Genomic DNA, 20,372 nt, shown 5'->3' on the forward strand with positions numbered 1-20,372 from the left:
AATTCATTTTACAACTCAAGGACAATTTCAACACCTCTCTCTTTGTATTGTGAAAGTATCCAGTCATTAGTTGCATTTTAGTCCAACTAAGATTCAGTAGATCTGTAGCATGATGGTTTGAGCATCTTCAAGGTTCTTCCTTCAAGGTCTGCTTGCTCACGGTATGATGCGTTAGAGCAAACTGCATGGTGACCGGATCTGACAGCTCCCTAAAATGCCTCAATGTAGGTATGTTGCAAAGCCTACCTGAAGCGTCGTTGAAGATCTGCTGCTGAGGGTGTGCGCGATTTTGGCGCCGTTTAGAGGGGGCGGGTTTAAAACGCGATTTTCTCTAAGCTGTTCCAATCGAAAATGTTCAGCCTAGTTAATTATTAACGAAAAATCGCTGGAAGACCCCGTCGCAAAAGCTATTATTAGGTTTAAAGGCCTTGAATAATAGTTATAGTAGTTTAAAAATCAATCTCTAAACCCGCGACCGTCAGCAACCGCAGGGTCTCATAAAGCAAATAGCAGAAGTTAGGTTGTATATTTTTACATTAAAAAGGGCTTCTAAAGATCCCTTTATACTAAGTTTAATATTGCGAGTAGCTCAATTTGGGCCCATTATATCGCGCAGTATTTTTCTCGGCATTTGGGGCACAAATCTACCGCAATGTGAACGTTCTAAACCAGCGCGTTCCACAGAGACCCACTGGAAAGCTGATTTAAATGGGCATTTATTTACAGCAATTAAACACGAAATTCCTTCCATTTGGCCTATAAATTAATGTAAATGAGATTTAAAAATCATGTTTTATTGTGAATTATTTGTGAATATTATTTGGACATTTAGGCTATTTAAAAATGTTAATCATTTATTAAGAAATGGATAGATGTTTAGATCTAGTAATTGAAGTCTGAAATTAGCTACAATTAGGTAACTAACTAATTATATGCTTTAATTTCAGGTCATCCAAGTAAGATTATTTTATATTTGTTTCAGAATGCTTCAATCTATGATAACTGAAAATTTCATTCAGTTCTCTTAATTTTTAAGAAAGTTATGGGCTTTTGACTGTTCACGATCACAGCTTTTTTGTTATGTCCATAGAAAATCAATAGGGAACAAGATGCTCATTTCCCAGTATGAAAATGGCCATAACTTTTTAAATACTTGAGATATGAAAGTGAATTAGGTGTCAAATTAAACTTATTTTTATGCTTTATCTGATGGGATAAATTACAGACTTGATTTTTAAAATCTCAAAATTTTGTAACATTGCTACTCAATGACGTACAGTTTAATCAGTCTAATTAGACAAACCAAGTAAACAATTTTATACACTTACTTTGTAACCAATGTACACAGTGAGGGACATTTAATTTGGCTTTAATTAGCTTCCTGTTCTGTATGACACCCACGGGGAATTTATCCCCAGGGTCCCAGTCACACACTTGTCCATAGGTACTGATAAGATGCCTACTGGGTAAACTTGGAGAAATATTGGGGGAGAGAAGGTGGATGGGGGACAGTGGAGACCTACGCTTCCCTTGTGGGTCTCACATGATTCATGGGGTGCCACCTGACCTTGGAAAACAGGGGTCTCCTCAATCTCCTGGGGCTCAGGACACTCGTCAGCAGCTCACTGCCCAGCTGTGGTATGGGACACTGGTCAGCAGCCCAGCTGTGGGACGGGACACTGGCCAATTGTGGGACTCAAGTCATTGGCTAGCTGTGGGGACACTGGCCAGCTGTGGGGACACGGGCCAGCTGTGGGACAAGACATTGGCCAGCTGTGGTGATATTGGCCAGCTGTGGTTCGAGACACTGACCAGCTGTGGGAAGCCCCTCCCCCACAGCCCAGTTAAACTTGCCTTTCTCCGTGTGACAACACCAGCCCACAAATACAAGTTTGTAAATGAGGACACACGACTCTGACTTGAGGACAAATTGTTTTTAGAAAACTACACGGAGCTTTGAAGAAATATGCTTATGTTGCGATAGAACCAAAAGTCAAGAAATATCCAATCAGGCACTTAACGAAATGGAAAAATAATTTGAAACCTTGTTACCATCTTTAGAGAATCATTTTAAAAAGAAGAAGAATGTCCATCATTTGTAAAGCTGCTGTCAACACAAGATGATACGTTTGGCACTGGTTGGGGAGCAGCAGTCAGACGGCACACAGGCTGGTTAATGAGGCAGTAGCAGCGAGGCAGTGAATGTGTGAGGAGGTCACGTTGCCACTCCACACTTGCACTGGGCTCTCTGCTCACCGTGTAGGCTCATTTATATTTTTATTTCATGGTGATTTAAAACAGGAAATTAATCATGAATATTACAAAAGTATCAGAGCATAAAAGCAGAATTAATTTGTTCGGAGCTGATATTCTTACTTTGGAGATTTAATAATACTTGTCACACCTTTCATGATGGAAGGAGTGAATAACAAATTTATTGTATTCCGATTCCTTTTCATATGATAATATCACCCTCTGTTTGATGTGAGGTCAGTGACTGTAAATCCTTCACTTCCTTCCTGTGCTTCATTGTTGCTTGTTACTGAGGTTGCTAGCAATCCCATCTTGCTTTGGTATCTTCCCGAAGGCAAACCCGGCAGACAGTGGTCAGGCAGGGACTAGAGTTTACATTCCCTTGTGACAAATGTAGATTTAAACATGGTTAATTAAATAAATGGCCTTGATGGTGACTATGCCCTTTAAGAGATGTCCCATCCTATCCTGACCTGGTCTGCATGTAATTCCAAACACAATCTGGCCGGCTAGGTGGTATGAATATTGATTTCTCTAACTTCAAGTAACCCCGGCATTCCCTCTCTCTCTATCCCTCCCCCACCCAAGTCGCACCATCTTCTCGTTTTCACCCAGCAAACAGCTAACAATGGCCTGCTTCCATTATCATCGTTATTTTTTGCATATCTATCATTTATTGTTCTTTATCTCTCTACATCATCTATATCTCTCATTTCCCTTGTCCCTAGCTAGTCTGAAGAAAGGTCTTGACCCGAAACTTCACCCATTCCTTCTCTCCAGAGATGCTGCCTGTCCCGCTGAGTTACTCCAGCTTTTTGTGTCTATCTTTGGCCAACAGACTGGTGAGAAACAAGAACTGATCACTCCGCTGTACCAACCTCCAACAGGGGGAGTAAAATGGGAGCAATGGCCCAGCATTGAACCAGGCCCCTGATATTCCACGTCAGAGCACTCCAGTTCCTTCATCCCTACCACATCCTACTGCTGGGGACCAACATCATGCACCAACATTGTTCTGAACTGCCCCACACACCATCCCAGCAACCACCTGATGTACTGTACCCACAGAATCACACCTCACACACTCTTCCATGTCTGAAGAAGGGTCTCGGCCCGAAAGACCACGCATTCCTTCTCTCCAGAGATGCTGCCTCCGGTTTGTCTAATGGTGTGGCCGGGACAAATGGAAGGAAGGTAAGGATCACTGCAGAATCAAAGCGTTGCCCACACCAGATGTGGTTATTATGCAGTCTTCGTCCTACAGCCTGCGAGAGGCCAGTCCACAGATGATAGGTTCCATGACATTGAGTCAACTCAGGCCCACAGGGGAAAGAATAGGCACACCACATCCACACCACTCCATCTAGGCCTTTCACTCGTTGTTAGCTCTGAGTTATAACACACACACACACACAACATCCATTGTCCAACATGCTCAGTAAATAGGTGTGCTCACTATAGGTGTATCATTCACTCGCCGAGCTATCCTTGTCACCAGACGTTTCCTGGTCACCTGTCTGGATTGCGGGCTTCACTTTCCAACAGTTCATATCTGGCTGGGCCATGCACACCACTCCACTTCCCGAAGACCATAACTAGCTCCTTCATCTTGCTGACATTGAGGGAAACATTGTTGTCTTGACAACTTGTAACTAAGTTCTCTATTCTCCTACTGGTACTCCATCTCATCATTGTTTGAGATCCAGCCCACTACCGTGGTGTCATCTGCAAACTTGTAAATGGAGTTGGAGCAGAATTTGGCTGCACAGTCGTGAGTGTACAGGGCGTGAGAACACACGGGGGGGGGGAGTGGAACTAGAGTTGAGAACTATTGTGGAGGTTGTTTTGTTTCCTATCCTCACTGATTGTGGTCTGTGGGTCAGGAAGGTCTTCTTTAATCTATTTGGCCATCATGACAGCTTTCCCTCAAGCTCATTCCCATCACCCGCAGTTGTGACCCTAAACACCGCTCCAGTCTTAGCCCTCACTCCATGTCTACAACCGATTTTGTAGTCTGATTATCCCAAACAATCCCTCAGCCTGGCTTTCACCCGATCCTCCGATGAAAACTTGCCTCCTGGCCCTCTGAATCTGTCCCTCTGCACTAATCTCCCAGCCTGACCTCTTACCCAGTGTCCTCCATACTCTCTCGACTCAGTTCTTATGGTGTCCTAGATGTGCCCACACTTGAGGTGGTCTGCCCATTGACTGATGGTCCATCCCACTACCTCTCCAGCTCTCTCTTTCACTGCCTGGATCCGACCCCAGCCTCAGACCAAGGCACACACCCGGTTTACCTAATTTATTTCACGTACTCCATTAGCCCCTGATTCACCTATCCGATTCAAGTGAACATCTGTAATTGTAATCGCTAACTGAAGACTAATTCGGGCAAACATTTTATTGTTTGTGAGCGTGGTTCGTGGGAGTGATTCATGAAGTTTTGTAATTGAAGTCATGTTGGAGCTGCTGATGATTTGAGAATTGCTAAGCGGGTCATTTGGTGTCTTTTTGTACATGAGCTTTCATTGATTTACTGGTGTCCTATCCCTTCCAATGACATAGCGTGTCATTTACATTAACTTTAATCAGTCTGACTGATCAGGTCACGGAGAACACAGAGAAAAATCCATTTGTGTGGAATATTTTTGGAATATTATAATGGTCGTCAGGAGAGGTATAGTGGACACAGATGACCTTGTAGAAACTTGCACACAAAGATCTTTGACTGCGTTGGAACCAGGCACTTCCTTTAGTTGCCCTGTAGGGCTATGACAAGTGTGATGGCATTAGAGAGAGTAGTCAATCAGGGTGAAGTATGTGCATAGATTTCAAACTATGTGTGAAAACCATAGAATTCTTCCACTTTTTGCATGCTTACAAGACGTAAAAGAAGGATAATGCCATTCAGTCTGAAGAATAGTTCCAACCCGAACATCGCCTATCCGTGTTCTCCAGAGTTACTCCAGCACACTTTTTTTAAAATCCAAGATGACTACAGTTTGATTGAGATTAAGTCAATCTTCTTGGCACTGACCATTAAACCATACTTTGTCACCAACATTTTGTGCCTTTTCTTGGAAAACCAGCATCTGCTGTTCCTTTTTTCTACATTATGCCCATACACATGGACTTCAGGTGGGAGCTGAAATGTTATAACATCCTTCAAAAACATAATTATTATTTATTCCTTTTAAAAATGTTGTTTTGTTTTCGTGTGAAGGAGGGAATAACGCCTACACGATGTAATATTAGTTTATCGGGGACAGACTTGGTGTTCAACAGGATATATAACAATATTAAAATGTTTAATTCATTCAATAAGTTTTTCATTGCTTTTTAAACTATATTTTGTTGGAGATTGGATTTCTATTGGATCTGTAAATACTAGAACAGCACTCCCTTTCCCTGTTCTCGATTTGTGCGTCTAATGGTGCAAGTGTGTGCCCTGGGGTCTGGTGTTGGATGACACAGCATTGATAGCAACTACAGGCTCCGGGTGTTTGATTAACATTTGCTTATGTGTTAACTGGAAGTGAATCATATTGTAGTTGGGAATTTAGAACAATTTTCAGTATAAAATCAGAAGGAAGAAAATAAATCAGTGTTGCATGTAACTGTCTGAAGTTCCAAATGACAAAAACATTGAACATTGATTTGCCTGCCTGCTTGACATGGCAACTGTTGTCTGGCACAGCTGGGAAAGAGACAAGTGCGTGTGGAGGATTGGGCACAAGCAGTCAAACAAAAACAATGGTCGAAATCTCAATCAAAACAGCTTAGATTCACTCTGAACACTTAGCACATTAGGAGCATCAGCCTAAGAAAAGTTAATAAGTTCATGAGTTCATAAGTTCATAAGGCCATTCAGCCCATCAAGCCTACTCCGCCATTCAATCATGGCTGGTCTATTTTTCCCTCTCAACCCCATTCCCCTGCCTTTTCCCCATCCTTGACACACGAAAGAATCTGTCAATCTGCACCTTAAAAATATCTATTTACTTGGCCTCCGCAGCCGACTGTGGCAATGAATTCCACAGATTCACCATCTCTGACAAAAGACATTCCGCCTCATCTCCTTTCTATAGGTATGTCCTTTTATTCTGAGGTTATGGCCTCTGGTCTTAGACCCTCCCACTAGTGGAAACATATACTCCACTTCCACACTATCCGGACCTTTCACCGTTTGGTAAGTTTCAATGAGGCCTCCCCTCATCCTTCTAAACTCCAGCAAGTACAGGCCCTGTGCCTTCAAATGCTCATCACATATGTGTGCATGTTCACAGTCCGGATGAAGGAACTATAATGTCAATGGATTCTCCTCTGCAAATACTATGTGACCTGCAGCATTTTCTGTGTTTATAGCTTTTTATTTTTGCCACTAATTCCAAAGGATAGTGATTAAAACATTGTGGGAGGGTGAGCCTGACTGATTAAGGATGAGAAAGTGTGCTTTACTGCTTAACAAAGGATAAATGTACTCAGGTTCACCTGTGCTTAGTGTTTGCCTGGGAACGTTGATGCTGCAACAACAAATGAAACAAGGAATAAATATTCCAGCCCTTGTCACAGGCACCAGCTTCCTGCTTGCCAGCAATGACAGACTATGCATGCTTTTGAAAGAAATAGTTGTCCAGCAGTGGTTGATTATGCCAGAAATTCCATTACTGTTGCTGTCAAACTTGTTGGTACTGATGGTTTACAGAACCTCTGGAGTAACCTACCTCTCACACAACCAAAAAGGCCGTAATCAATCAGTACCTTCCAAAGTATGAGAACAGAGGAGCAAAACAGCCAAATGAAATGCTTCAGTTTAGTTACTGTAACAAAAGGAACCAACTCTCAGCTAAATAAACATCAAACTCATTCTTTCAAAAGTTAAATTAGAGTCATGGAGTCGCACAGCCTGCAGACAGGCCCTTCAGCTCAACTTGCCCATGCTAATCAACACTGGTCCCACCTGCTCACATTTGGCCCATATCCTTGTAAACCTTTCCTATCCATGTACTTGTCTAATTGTCTTTTAAATGTTGTTATAGTACCTGCCTCAACTACTTCCTCTGGCAGCTCGTTCCATATACCCATCTGTGTGAAAAAGTTGCCCCTCAATTTCCTATCAAACCTATTGTTCAGAATCAGGTGATATCCAGCAACGTTTCAAAGACATGGTGCTAATTTTGGTGATGTAATTGAAGTTCTGGCTCTGAGTATGCAGCATTCATTTGATTGGACTCTTATAGATCTAGTTTAGGACTTTCACTGCAGATGACCATAATTCAACCTTGTCTGAGTCTGACATGGGCAACCTAAGTCGAGCATTCAGAGGTCAAAAGGAATGTCTGTGGGCAAGAGATGTGAGCCTCACATCCACACTCTCAATGAAGGTGCGGAGCTGGGAAGGTATTGTACAGCAGCCCATTGCTGGATGACGCATGACATGGGCTCTCTGGTAGAAGATTGGAAGTGGAAACAAACAAGAGGCGAAGGAGTCCACTCCTCCCTATCCTAGCGCTATTCCTCCTGTAGATGAAGATAGGCTCCCAACCAAATGCCACCCACCAGGAATTCTCATTCATCTGATGACCCCCACAAGATGTTCAACCTTGTGAATTAGCATCGCACTTTTTTGAGTTCAGACAATTTCTAGCCTGGTGGTGAAACCTTGTCAAGATCTTCCAATGTGTTTCCACAAATGTCTTACAGCAAGTGATCAATAAAATGTCTTCAAAAGGTAAGTTAAACCTTGTGAGATTCATAACAGTAACTGCAGGATACCAGCCTCTCATTCATGGATTTAGACCATTGCAGTTTCTATTGTTCACGCCTTCCCTTGTATGTACGTGTATCTATATGCTAATGCTACTACATGAGCAACTCTCTAGAGATTACTGTACATTGGAGAGACCTTACTGAGCAATGCCATTTGTAAAGCGGAAATGCCTGGAGCAGTCCTTGACATAATCAAAATGAACTTATGATATATAATCAGTCCGAGCACGTGAATAGTTTACAAAGTAATCTTGCCAATACAATAGTGGTAAATGTCACATTTTCCCTTACAGAGGCTAAAGCTTACAAAGTGGCTGCTTGGCTCACTCTGTTAGTGGCAACTCTTTTACCAAAATGTTCCAAAACTGAACCCACCAATATTCAAAGCTCATATTTGGAATAAACTCCAATCAGGACAGCTTCCTGGTGAGTTCCAACAATTTTTATAAAAATCAGGAAACTCTAAAAATGCTCAGCACCTGTGGACAGAGAAATCATGGGGTCAGTTCAGGTCAATAGTGCTTAATTGTCATACCAAATCAGAACAATGATATTCTTACTTGTAGCAGCACAACTGGTTTGTAAGCACAGTATTTAATAGATAACATGATAAACAAACAAAAGAATGTTCCCAACATGTCCCATCTATACTAGTTCCACCTGCCTGTGTTTGGCCCATATCCTTCTAAACATTTCCTATCCATGTACCTGTCTAAATGCTTCTTAAATGTTGTGATAGTACCAGCCTCAACTACCTCCACCGACAGCTCGTTCCATACATCCACCACCCTTTGTGTCAAAAGTGACCCCTCAGGTTCCTATTAAATCATCCCATTGGTGATCATTTTCCAATGTTCTATAGATTCAGGATCAGTTCCTGTGGATTGGAAAGTAGCTAATGTTATCCCACTTTTCAAAAAAGGAGCGAGAGAGAGAAAACAAGGAATTATTGACCAGTTAGCCTGACATCAGTGGTGGGGAAGATGCTGGAGTCAATTATTAAAGAAATAATAACAGCGCATTTGCGTAGCAGTAATTTCTGAAGGGGAAATCCTGCTTGACTCATTTTCTGGATTTTTTGAGGATGTGACAAGTAAAATGGATGAAGGAGAGCCAGTGGATGTAGTGTATCTGGAGTTTCAGAAAGCCATTGATAAGGTCCCACACAGGAGATTAGTGGGCAAAATTAGAGCACATGGTATTGTGGGTAGCGTACTGACGGATAGATAATTGGTTGGCAGACAGGGAACAAATGGAATAAACGGGTCTCTGTCAGAATGGCAGTCAGTGGCGAGTGGAGTGCCGCAAGGCTCGGTGCTGGAGCTGCAACTATTTACAAAATATATTAATGATTTAGATGATGGAATTAAAAGTATCACAAGCAAATTTGCAGATGACATAAAGCTGGTGGCAGTGTGAACTGCGAAGAGGTTGCTAGGAGGCTGCAGGGTGACTTAGACATGCTGAGTGAGTAAGCAGATGCATGGCAGATGCAGTATAATGTAGATAAATGTGAGGTTATCCACTTTGGTGGCAAGAACAAGGAGGCAGATTATTATCTCAATTGTGTCAGATTAGGTAAAAGGGAAGTGCAACAAGGCCTGGGTGTCCTTGTACACCAGTCACTGAAAGTAAGCATGCAGGTACAGCAGGCAGTGAAGAAAACTAATGGCATGTTGGCCTTCACAACGAGAGGATTTGAGTATAGGAGTAAAGAGGTCCTTCTGCAGTTGTACAGGGCCTTGGTGGGACTACGTATGGAGTATTGTGTGCAATTTTGTTCTCCTAATTTGAGGAAGGACATCCTTGCTATTGATGGAGTGCAGCATAGGTTCACAAAGTTAATCCTTGGGATGGCGGGACTGTCATATGAGGAAAGATTGGAAAGACTGGGCTTGTATTAACTGGAATTTAGAAGGGTGAGAGGGTATCTTATAGAAACATATAAAATAATAAAAGAACTGGACAAGTTAGATGCAGGAAAATGTTCCCAATGTTGGGGAAGTCCAGACCAGGGGCCACAGTCTAAGAATAAAGGGGAGGCCATTTAAAACTGAGATGAGAAAAAGGTTTTTCACCCAGTGAGTTGTGAATTTGTGGAATTCTCTGCCACAGAAGGCCGTGGAGGCCAATTCACTGGATTAATTTAAAAGAGAGTTAGATAGATCTCATGGGGCTAGTGGAATTAAGGGCTATGGGGAGAAGGTAGGCACGGGTTACTGATTGTGGATGATCAGCCATGATCACAATGTATGGCTGTGCTGGATCGAATGGCCAAATGGCCTCCTCCTGCACAGATTGTCTATGTTTCTATGTTTCCATGCTCCCCTCTCTTGATTCCCCTACTCTGGACAAAAGGCTCTGTGCATTCACCCAATCCATTCCTCTCATGATTTTGTACACCTCTCTATGATCTATTGTGGAGCACAACCAGCAAAGTGTGTGTACCTAGACCACAGCACCCACTCATTTTATTTGAAAAGTAGAACCATTTTATTTTTTAAAGAAATTACATTTTTGGAAAACCTTGCAGTGCTTCAGCTTGTCGCTATTTCAGATGAGTTATTGGTCCAGAAAACAGTTTAAAAAAATCAGCAGTTCAGGCAGCATCTCTGTAGAACAAGTATAGGTGCTGCTCAAGGTCCTGTTTTTTAAATGATACTGCTCTTTAAAAGAGCATGTATATAGAGCAGAATCATTGTATCTAGGGAATAAATGAGCGTGTAAAACTATTATTCTTTGATCACAATTTTTTTAATATTGAGGTCACGTTTCCATTGGAAGCACCACTATCAGATTGTCAACCTGCTGCATCTAAGTGGAAGGCTTTACTTGCGGGATGACATTCTTTGAAGTGCTCCGACATAGTTTCAGTGTCGTTGTACATGGATTACACAATGTAAGATGTTACAGTCTACATATATTGTGAAGGGCTCGGGCAGAGTTTGAGTGTCACACAGCCTCGGGGTTGATAGATGCAATGTTGAACGAGTGCAGTGCCATAACTGATGTGAAAGCATTTATCATGAAAGCTTTATGTCAGCACATTCTGCAATAAATAGAAATTCATAACGGTGAAACTTTATAAGGAACTTGTTTCAATCACCATTAACTTTTGCCCATCTATACCCTTTATAATACACTATAATACTTGATAGCTCTCTCTGCACATATAAAACTAGTCTACCAGCCAACAACTTCACATTCACTGACTAGCAATGCCTGATATCCATGCTTGGGTGTTTTCAAAGGTGCTCCACTGCTGTGGATGAAGGCTCACTTCTGACAATCTCATTGTTAGTTTATATCTAGATTATTTTGTACATGAGCATCTATATCTTCTCTTCTATCTTCTATCTTCTATCTGCTCTCTATCTCTCTATCTCTCTATCTCTCTATCTCTCTGTCTCTCTATCTTTCTCTAAAACTCTCATCTTGTCCTCTTCCGGTTTGCTTTTATTTTTAAATTTGCACAGAAAGGTACCCTATATCGTGAGGATTTTTTGCCACCTTACTCACCGTTCTCCCCTGCTCCAAGCGCACCAAGTTTTGTTCCGATCGGTGGAAGATTACAAAAGTTATGAAGGTCTAAAAAATCGTGAGATCAGCAGATTGGTCTTCTCGCCTGTCAGTCACCATAAAGATAATGCCCCTTCTGGCACCCACTGGAGAATAAAACCCTGGAGGCTGGGCTGAGTCCACAAGCTGTGCTGATTGAATCCGCAAGAGTGGAGTGGGGGATGTCTATGAGTGGAGTTGGAGAAGTCGCTGTGTGGAGACAGGGAAGCCGCTGAGTGGAGCCGGGAGGTGCTGTGTGGTGCCGCGGCCGGTGGCTGCTGAGTGGAGTCCCTCCTCCCCACACACCCCATCCCCTCCACACACCTGCACCCCCTTTACTCCGCCCGTTCCTCCCCCCTTCCCCCCACGCCACTCCACACCCCATCCCCCACACCATCCCTCCCCCCACACCACCCCTCCCCCCCACACCACCCTCTCCCACACACACCCATTCCCCCACTCACACCCCCTCCCTCACCCCCTTCCCCCACAACCCCCTTCCCCACACTCCCCCTGCCCCCACCCCCCCTCTCCCTCAACCCCTCTCCCCCATATCCCCCCTCCCCCACACACACACACACACACCCACACACCCCTCCTCCCATGCACACACACACTCCGCCACCCCCCCACAACCCCCCTCCCCCACACCGCCCCTCCATCACACCACCACCCCCTCCCCCATACCCCCTTCAGTTTAAACCAGCATCTGCAGTTCCTTCCTATCCATTAGACAAGTGCATTCTGTGACTGCTGAAGGATTTTTCATGATGATTGGAAATTCATAAATATCTGTGTGGAAGTTCACTGCACATCAGCTGAACAGTTTTAACCATAAAGAAATTTGCATTTGATTAATATTGCATTGCAAGATGATTGCAAGATGCTTTAAACGTGCGCACGGATGGGAGGTGTATGTCACCATAAATATATCTTCATTTCAAATACGAAGAAAGAGTAACACAAATCATTTGAGATATCACTTGCAGGTGTAGCTGTAGCACTTGTGTACACATAACCCTACGGCCAGTGAAGGTTTACAAGCATCTGTAATCTATTATTTGACAAATAATACAGCGTATTAGTTCTAACATCCTGTGAAGCTTTTATGAAATGTATGTGAGTTGAGTGTGGAAATAGGCAGACCACAATTATGGACAATCCACAGATTAACTAATAATAATGCTATTTAAAATTAAATTGCGTCAGAAAGCATCAACTGGACACATCTTAGCAGTTAGGCTGCAAATTTGCAACGTGTTTTTTTTTTCCTGTTGCAAGTCTATTCTTCAATCAGGAAATTCTAATGAGATCTGTAACCACTCAGGCGGTTTATGTTGTTGCTACATTACAATTGCTGTATGAAGTCAGCTCCAGAGGTTCAGCAGGAACGACCTCGGTCCGTGCTGTAAGCCCAGGACTGTTCATTAAGATCAGCAACAATTTCAGCCTCAAAATTCCCAGTTATTAAGTCTGCACCCTTCGCTGATTAGAGTTTGTAAGTTGTACTCTCCTGGGCCATCACCTGATAATAAGAAGAACTAATGACTGATTCATATTAACACCAAACCAATTCCTTGAAACTGCTCTCCAAAACATTTTTGCTTTGATGCTTCTCTCTCCCCACTTGTAAAGACTCCTCGAAGCTTCATTTCATAACGTCTTTGATCATTTCTCCTGAGTTCTCCACCGGTTTGATCTTCAATGCTTTATCTGAAACACCTTAAGACATTTTGGCCATTTCCATCTTATGAAAGATGATGTAAGATTCAGGTAAGAACTTCTGCCATGAAATAAAAACTCAGAGAGAAGGCATATTTAAAAATGTGTTATGCATTTTGTGAGAGATGTTTGCAAGGTATACTAACAATTGCACATACAATTAAAAATTAACAAATGTAGTGCCTAATCTACAATGCTGAGCTGAAGAATGGCATGCATGTCATTTGCACTGCCAGCATGTTATTAATGTTCACCTTATTACACAAAATTTTTATTACAAAATATATTGATACTGTTTTTTTAATTGCCGCCTGATGGGTATACAGATCCGAGATGTCTAGTTGGATGTGATGATGGGTAAGAGTGTGATGTGCAGGAACAGAGGCATCTCCTGGCCGTTACCATGGTGTCAACGTTGGCTGGTCTGCTGGTGGCTCCTCACCTGATCATTGTTCTGAAAAGTTACAACAAGCAAAGTATTCATCTTTTTTGTGTATATAGTGTATAATTATAAATATATTTAATCCCTAATTTTTAATTCAGATTGTGAATACATTTTTTTTGGTGAAAAATCAGTAATTATCAGACCATCTGAAATGTGATTTGAGAAATTTGAACCCATGATCATTCAGCAAAAGGGAGGCTGCATTTGATGTTGGATCATCTTATCTAACTCTCTTATCTAAATTTTTATTTTTTTATTTTTTTATTTTAATTTTTTTAATTTTAATTTTATTAGAAGTAAGTACAGTCATATGGTACCAAAGTGCCTAATATATATTTTCATAATACATTTTATGTACAACTTCTTTTTTTTTTTTGTTACATTGAAAAAAGATTAGAATAAGAAAAAGAAGTTAGATAGTAAAGGATAGAAAGATGTGAAATATATAGTGTGTGAAGAAAGAAAACGAGTAAATGAAGAAAGTTGAGAAAGAGAAAATAGAAAAAAGAAAATAAAATTAATGAAAAAAAGGAGATCATTATTTATAATCTTGACCAACCCTCGTCCAGTCCTGAAACAGTTCTTTTACAATTGTGTTGCACCATATGATTCCAAAAAAACGACGAATGGAGACCAACTCGTTATGAATTGGTCTGATTTATCCATTAGGAGGAATCGCATTTCCTCAAGATGTCCAACATACTTGCAATCCACATTTTAAGCGTTGGTGTTGATGTACCCTTCCAAAATTTAAGTATTAATTTTTTTGCTATTATTAAACCATAGTTAAAGAATAGATTTTGAGATGTGTTCAATTTATTCCCATCTTCCATTACGCCAAATATAATCATTTCAGTATTAGGTTCCATTCTTGTCTTGAATAATATTGTAAATATTTCAAAAATATCATTCCAAAATATTATAGCTATAGTTTTATGCAGGAAACTAAGGAGTGTGTTATAGTTGCATTTTGGGCTGGACATTTATCACAAGTGGTGGATATATTTGGATAAAATTTGTTCAATCTTGTTTTTGAATAATATAATCTATGTACAATTTTAAATTGAATTAGATTATGTCTTACATTAATTGAACATTTGTGAATATATATCAAGCATTTTTCCCATGTAACCTTCGTGATTTTTATCATTAGTTCCCGTTCCCACTCTTCTCTAAGTACCTCTGTCGATGGTTGGTCTATATTTAGAATACTATTATATAAATAATACGGGGAACTTCTTTACTCAGAGAGTGGTAGCGGTGTGGAATGAGCTTCCAGTGGAAGTGGTGGAGGCAGGTTCGTTGGTATCATTTAAAAATAAATTGGATAGGCATATGGATGAGAAGGGAATGGAGGGTTATGGTATGAGTGCAGGCAGGTGGGACTAAGGGAAAAAAGTTGTTCGGCACGGACTTGTAGGGCCGAGATGGCCTGTTTCCGTGCTGTAATTGTTATATGGTTATATGGTTAAATATGATATTAATTTTTGTGAGTCAGCTTCAATATTCATTGCTTCTTCCAATACTTCAGAGGTTATTTTTTGATATCCTTGTATATATTTTTTCATGAAATCGCAAATCTGAAGATATTTAAAATATTGGTTGTTTTTCAATTTAAATTTTAATTGTAAATGTAGGAATGATAATAGGTTTCCCATTTCGTACATATCCCCGATCCTTCTAATTCCGAGACTTTCCCATTGGTTATATGTCTTATCAATAAGAGATGGTTTAAATAAAGGGTTATTCGCTATTGGCATTAACAATGATAGATTTCTTAATTTTAAAGATAATTTTATTTGTTTCCAAATACTTATTGTACCATATATAATTGGGTTCTTCTTATATATTGTGTTATTCAGTTTTTTTGGGGAGAAGAGGTTCGTTCCTATATTGCAAGGATGGCAATCCTCCTTCTCCATTTTTATCCATTCTGTCTGTTGGGTAGAACTATCCAACCAATAAATCATATTCTTAATATGCTCTCTTATCTAAGATTAATAGCAATAATAGCTCAGCTGATAGTTTGATTACACAACGACGCTAATGATTTCCTGAAGATAGGTGGACATTTAGAACGAGCCCATGCCCGCAGTTATGGTGAAACTAAGCCTGTCAGTTTGACAAGATGGCTTTTCTCTAATGTGTAATCACTAATGGGCCTATCCCACATAGGCAATTTTTCAGCGGACTGCCGGCGACTGTCAAGTTGCCGGCAGTCGCCTGAAAAAACGGCAACTGGAATGGCGACTGTCAGAGTGGAACACACACACACACACACAAACACAACGCTTCATTCACCAGCCCGTATGAATTTTTTAGACCATGCTCCCCCCACTTGCCCTTTCTAAACAATTCACACGGTGCAAAGCCAAGGTGATACAGACACACACCACGATGAACAGGAGGGTTGGCACTGTAATTACGACGGCTAAAGCACAGTGTACGGTAAGTCCTTTAAAAGAGGGGGAGGGGGGGGGGAGAGGGTGGGGAGGAGGGGGAGAAGATGTGGATACAACATTTAAGAAGCCAGAGATACACGGCTGTGAAGCTCGGTGGACATTTAACGTATCCTTGGTTCTGAAAACTACTGCTTACCTTTTTTTTCCCAATGAGCCAATGAAATTCACTGGTCGGCACCGGCTGCAACCTACGAGAACATTCGAGAACCTTCGACCTCCTGGCAACCCATTAGGACCTCCTGCTCTATGGCTCGAGAATTCTCGCTACTCTCCATGGCGGCTTCATTCTAGTTGCCGCTAATTTTTCAACATGTTGAAAAATTCACGGCGACCTTAATGAGGCCGCGATTTGTTCCCAGAATGCGGGAACTCCTCACGACCATGAAGGCGACTCCCCGGCAACCACCCGCGGACATGTGGCGACCATGTGGCGACTGCATAGTCTCCTGCATTCGCCTAAAAAGTCACCTAAGTGGGACAGGCCCATAACTTTGTTGCCACGTGCTTAGAAAAGCCACTTTTGATGAATTCTGCTTCCCCTTTGTCACCATAAGATCTGTTCATTGTGTTGCCTTCATATCTATGAATGAGCTTGAGACAGTGGGGTTGCTAACTTGCGATATGACTAGGTTATTGCCACAGCCTGTCCATGGCTGTTTCCAGTGCAGGTCACCATGCAACAGCAAGGACGTTATAGCACTGGAGAGAGTGCAGAGAAGATTTATGAAGATGCGCTGAGACTAGAGAGCTGGAGTTACAAGCAGAGATTGATGATTCTGGGATTGTTTTGCTTGGTATAATGAGGTTAAAGGGAAGATGTAACTGAGCTGTGTCAGATTATGAGACAAATAGACAACATGAACAGGAAGGACTTCTTGTTTTGGCAGAGATGTCAGTAACTGAGAGGCATTGGTTTGATATAATCGGCAGCAGAAATAAAGGATAATTGAAGAACATTATTTCCATGCAGAGTGATGATGGTCTGAAAGGTTAATGTCAGATCATTGGCAGTCTGAAGGATACTCAGTATTTAACTAATGGCCATTGAGATGCCCAGTACTAGATGCTGGGGCAGGCTGTCATGCCGTTCACTGTTTGGGGATTTCTTGTCTCTTGGTAGGAGCTGAAGCTTGAGAATAGGAATGGAATTCAATCTCAACCCGAAATATCATCTGTCCATTCCCTCCCCCAGATGCTACCTGACCTGCTGAGTTCCTCCAGCACTTTGCAGCTATTTCTATGAAATTGTACCAAACTAATGTAAGATATAATAGGAACCGAAGATAGACACAAAATGCTGGAGTAACTCAACGGGACAGGCAGCATCTCTAGATTCAATTCAATTCAATTCAATTCAATTCAACTTTAATGTCATTGCACAAATACTGAGTATGGGTACAACGAAATGCAGTTTTGCGTCAGTCCGTAGTAGTGCAATATAGAAATTTAAAAAAAAAGAGGATACAGAATAATAAAAAATACAGAATAATTAAACAATGGGGATGGAGGGACCGGAGGAATCTATCGGCGGGACTCCGAGTTCAGCAATGCGACGGTATGATTGTAGAAGCTGTTCCTCATCCTACTGGTACGAGACCTGAGGCTCCTGTACCGCCTCCCTGATGGGAGGAGGGCAAACAGTCCATGGTTGGGGTGGGAGGGGTCTTTAATGATCTTCCAAGCTCGTTTCAGACACCGTTTTCGGTGGAGGGCATCCATGGCAGGGAGCGGGGCACCGATGATGTGCTGCGCGGTTTTCACCACCCGTTGTAGTGCCTTCCTGTCCGCAACAGTGCAGCTGCTGTACCATACCGTGAAGCAGGTGGTCAGGATGCTCTCGATGGTACACCTGTAGAAGTTGGTCAGGATCTGGAGGGACAGGTGGGCTTTCTTGAGCCTCCTCAGGAAGTAAAGGCGCTGCTGTGCCTTTTTGATCAGCTTGGAGGTGTTGAGGGACCTGGACAAATCCTCCGAGATGTGTACCCCGAGGAATTTGTAGCTGGAGACGCGCTCCACCTCAGTCCCGTTTATGTGGATGGGGGTATGTCTGCCCCCTCTGACCTTCCTGAAGTCGACAATAAGTTCCTTCGTCTTCTTGGAGTTGAGGACGAGGTTATTATTGGCACACCAGGTTGTCAGGTGCTGGACCTCATCTCGGTAGGCTGACTCATCATTGTCACTGATCAGTCCTACCACCGTGGTGTCGTCAGCAAACTTAATGATGGCGTTGGACCCGTACTTAGGGATGCAGTCGTGGGTGAAGAGGGAGTAGAGGAGAGGGCTGAGCACACAGCCCTGTGGCACGCCGGTGTTCAGTGTTATAGTGGTGGAGGTGAGGTTGTTGACCCTAACAGACTGTGGTCTGTTGGTGAGGAAATCCAGTGTCCAGTTGCAGAGGGAGGTGGAGATGCCAAGCCCGCTGAGTTTGGTGATCAAGCTGGCGGGGATGACAGTGTTGAAAGCGGAGATGAAATCAATGAACAGCAACCTGATGTAGGAGTTGTTGTTGTCCAGGTGGGTCAGGGCAGAGTGTAGGGCCTGCCGATATGGCGTCCTCTGTAGACCTGTTGGCCCGGTAGGCAAACTGATGGGGGTCCAGTGTGGGGGGGAGGCTGGCTTTGAGGTGAGCCAAGATCAGATAGAAGGAATGTGACATTTTGGGATGAAAGGCTTCTTCAGACGGAATCGGGGGAGAGGGAGATACAGAGATAAGGAAATGTAAGGTGTGAAGACAAGACCTAAGAGTTCCTTTTTCACTCTGAGAGTGGTGGGTATATGGAATATAGAATATGCTAGGTGAGGTAGTTGCGGCAGGTATTCTAACGGTATGTAAACGGCATTTGGACAGGTAGATGGATAGGAAAGGTTTAGAATCATATGGGACAAATGGAACAAATGGGACTAGCTCAGATGGGGCATCTCAGTCTGCATGGATAGTCTCCAAAGGGCTGGTTTCTGTGACCATCCCACTTTCAAATATCTTTAATTCTGTGTGTTGAATGGATTTAGTTCAGACACAAGGAAGTTCCTGTCATCATTGCAGATTTAATTATTTCACCAGCTGAAAATAAGAGTTAAAATACTGCTGCCATGAGAAGACTGGTAAAATTCTCCAGACTGAGTGGAAACCCAGCAGAATCTTGAATTAGTCATGTGCTGCAGCTAGGACACCATCAGCAATGGCTGGTAGACAAAAGTGCTGGAGAAACTCAGCGGGTGCAGCAGCATCTATGGAGCGAAGGAAATAGGCAGAGTTTCGGGCCAAAACCCTTCTTAAGTCTGATCAGCAATGGCTGCCAACATTGCCAGTGCAAGTAACCTTCAGGCCAGTGTTCGGTAATTACAGTGGGTTAACATCCAATCTCAGCAGAGAAGATTCTTTATTCAGGGGTAATCGTTTACATTTCACTGCCGCCCCACCCCCCCCCCACACCCCCCCCCCCCTCCCCCCCCACACCCATCTGAGCCCTGCCCCCATTACTGGAGGTTATCAAACACTTTAATAGTGTAAAATAGTAAGATTAAACGAGAACTTACCAGTTTGAAGTTTGATCTGTATTTTATGAGGAGGAACGTTGAGGGAATACGTGAAGAACCCCGCATACGACGCATGCGTGTCATACTTCAAAGCAGCGGTGTGAGGTCACAGATATCCTATAATGACCTAACATAGTAAGATTATGAAAGAGATACCAGTTTATGATATGATCATAGGAGGGTGGGAGCGGAGGGCACGTATTCCCTCAACGTTCCTCCTCATAAAATACAGGTCAAACTTCAAACTGGTAAGTTCTCGTTTAATCTCACTATTTTACTTCGGAGTCACGTGAGTGACTACGTGAAGATTTTAAAGCTCTGTGACCTCATGCCGTGGAACGAGTCCATGCTTCACGTCTGCCTTGATTATTGGGAGAAGTATTGTTAACAATTTTTAAAACACCTCCATACAAACTTGTATGATGTTACGAAAAAATAAATGTATTTAATTGAAATCATAGCCCATTGGTTTTTTGGGCAAATTATATTATTGAACGTAAGAGTCTTTCTGAAAACGATGATAGATCCAAAACTGGTTTGTTATAAAACCTCTGAAATGTCTTCTCAGATGACCATCCTGCCATCCTGAGGATTTGGTCTGTTGGCACCTCCAGATTTTTTGCTGC

General features: G+C 42.3%; 1 long non-coding RNA gene across 1 annotated transcript; it reads left to right on the top strand.

Annotated features, from left to right (window-relative positions):
- Positions 1–6,318: 6,318 nt before the first annotated feature.
- Positions 6,319–19,786, top strand: LOC116987779. Its single transcript, XR_004415790.1, has 3 exons — positions 6,319–6,437; positions 11,830–11,836; positions 19,777–19,786. It is a non-coding gene; the product is annotated as an uncharacterized LOC116987779 (long non-coding RNA).
- The last annotated feature ends 586 nt before the right edge of the window (positions 19,787–20,372 follow it).

The sequence above is a fragment of the Amblyraja radiata genome, chromosome 26 (genome assembly GCF_010909765.2).
Source record: "Amblyraja radiata isolate CabotCenter1 chromosome 26, sAmbRad1.1.pri, whole genome shotgun sequence".
Lineage (NCBI taxonomy): Eukaryota > Metazoa > Chordata > Chondrichthyes > Rajiformes > Rajidae > Amblyraja > Amblyraja radiata.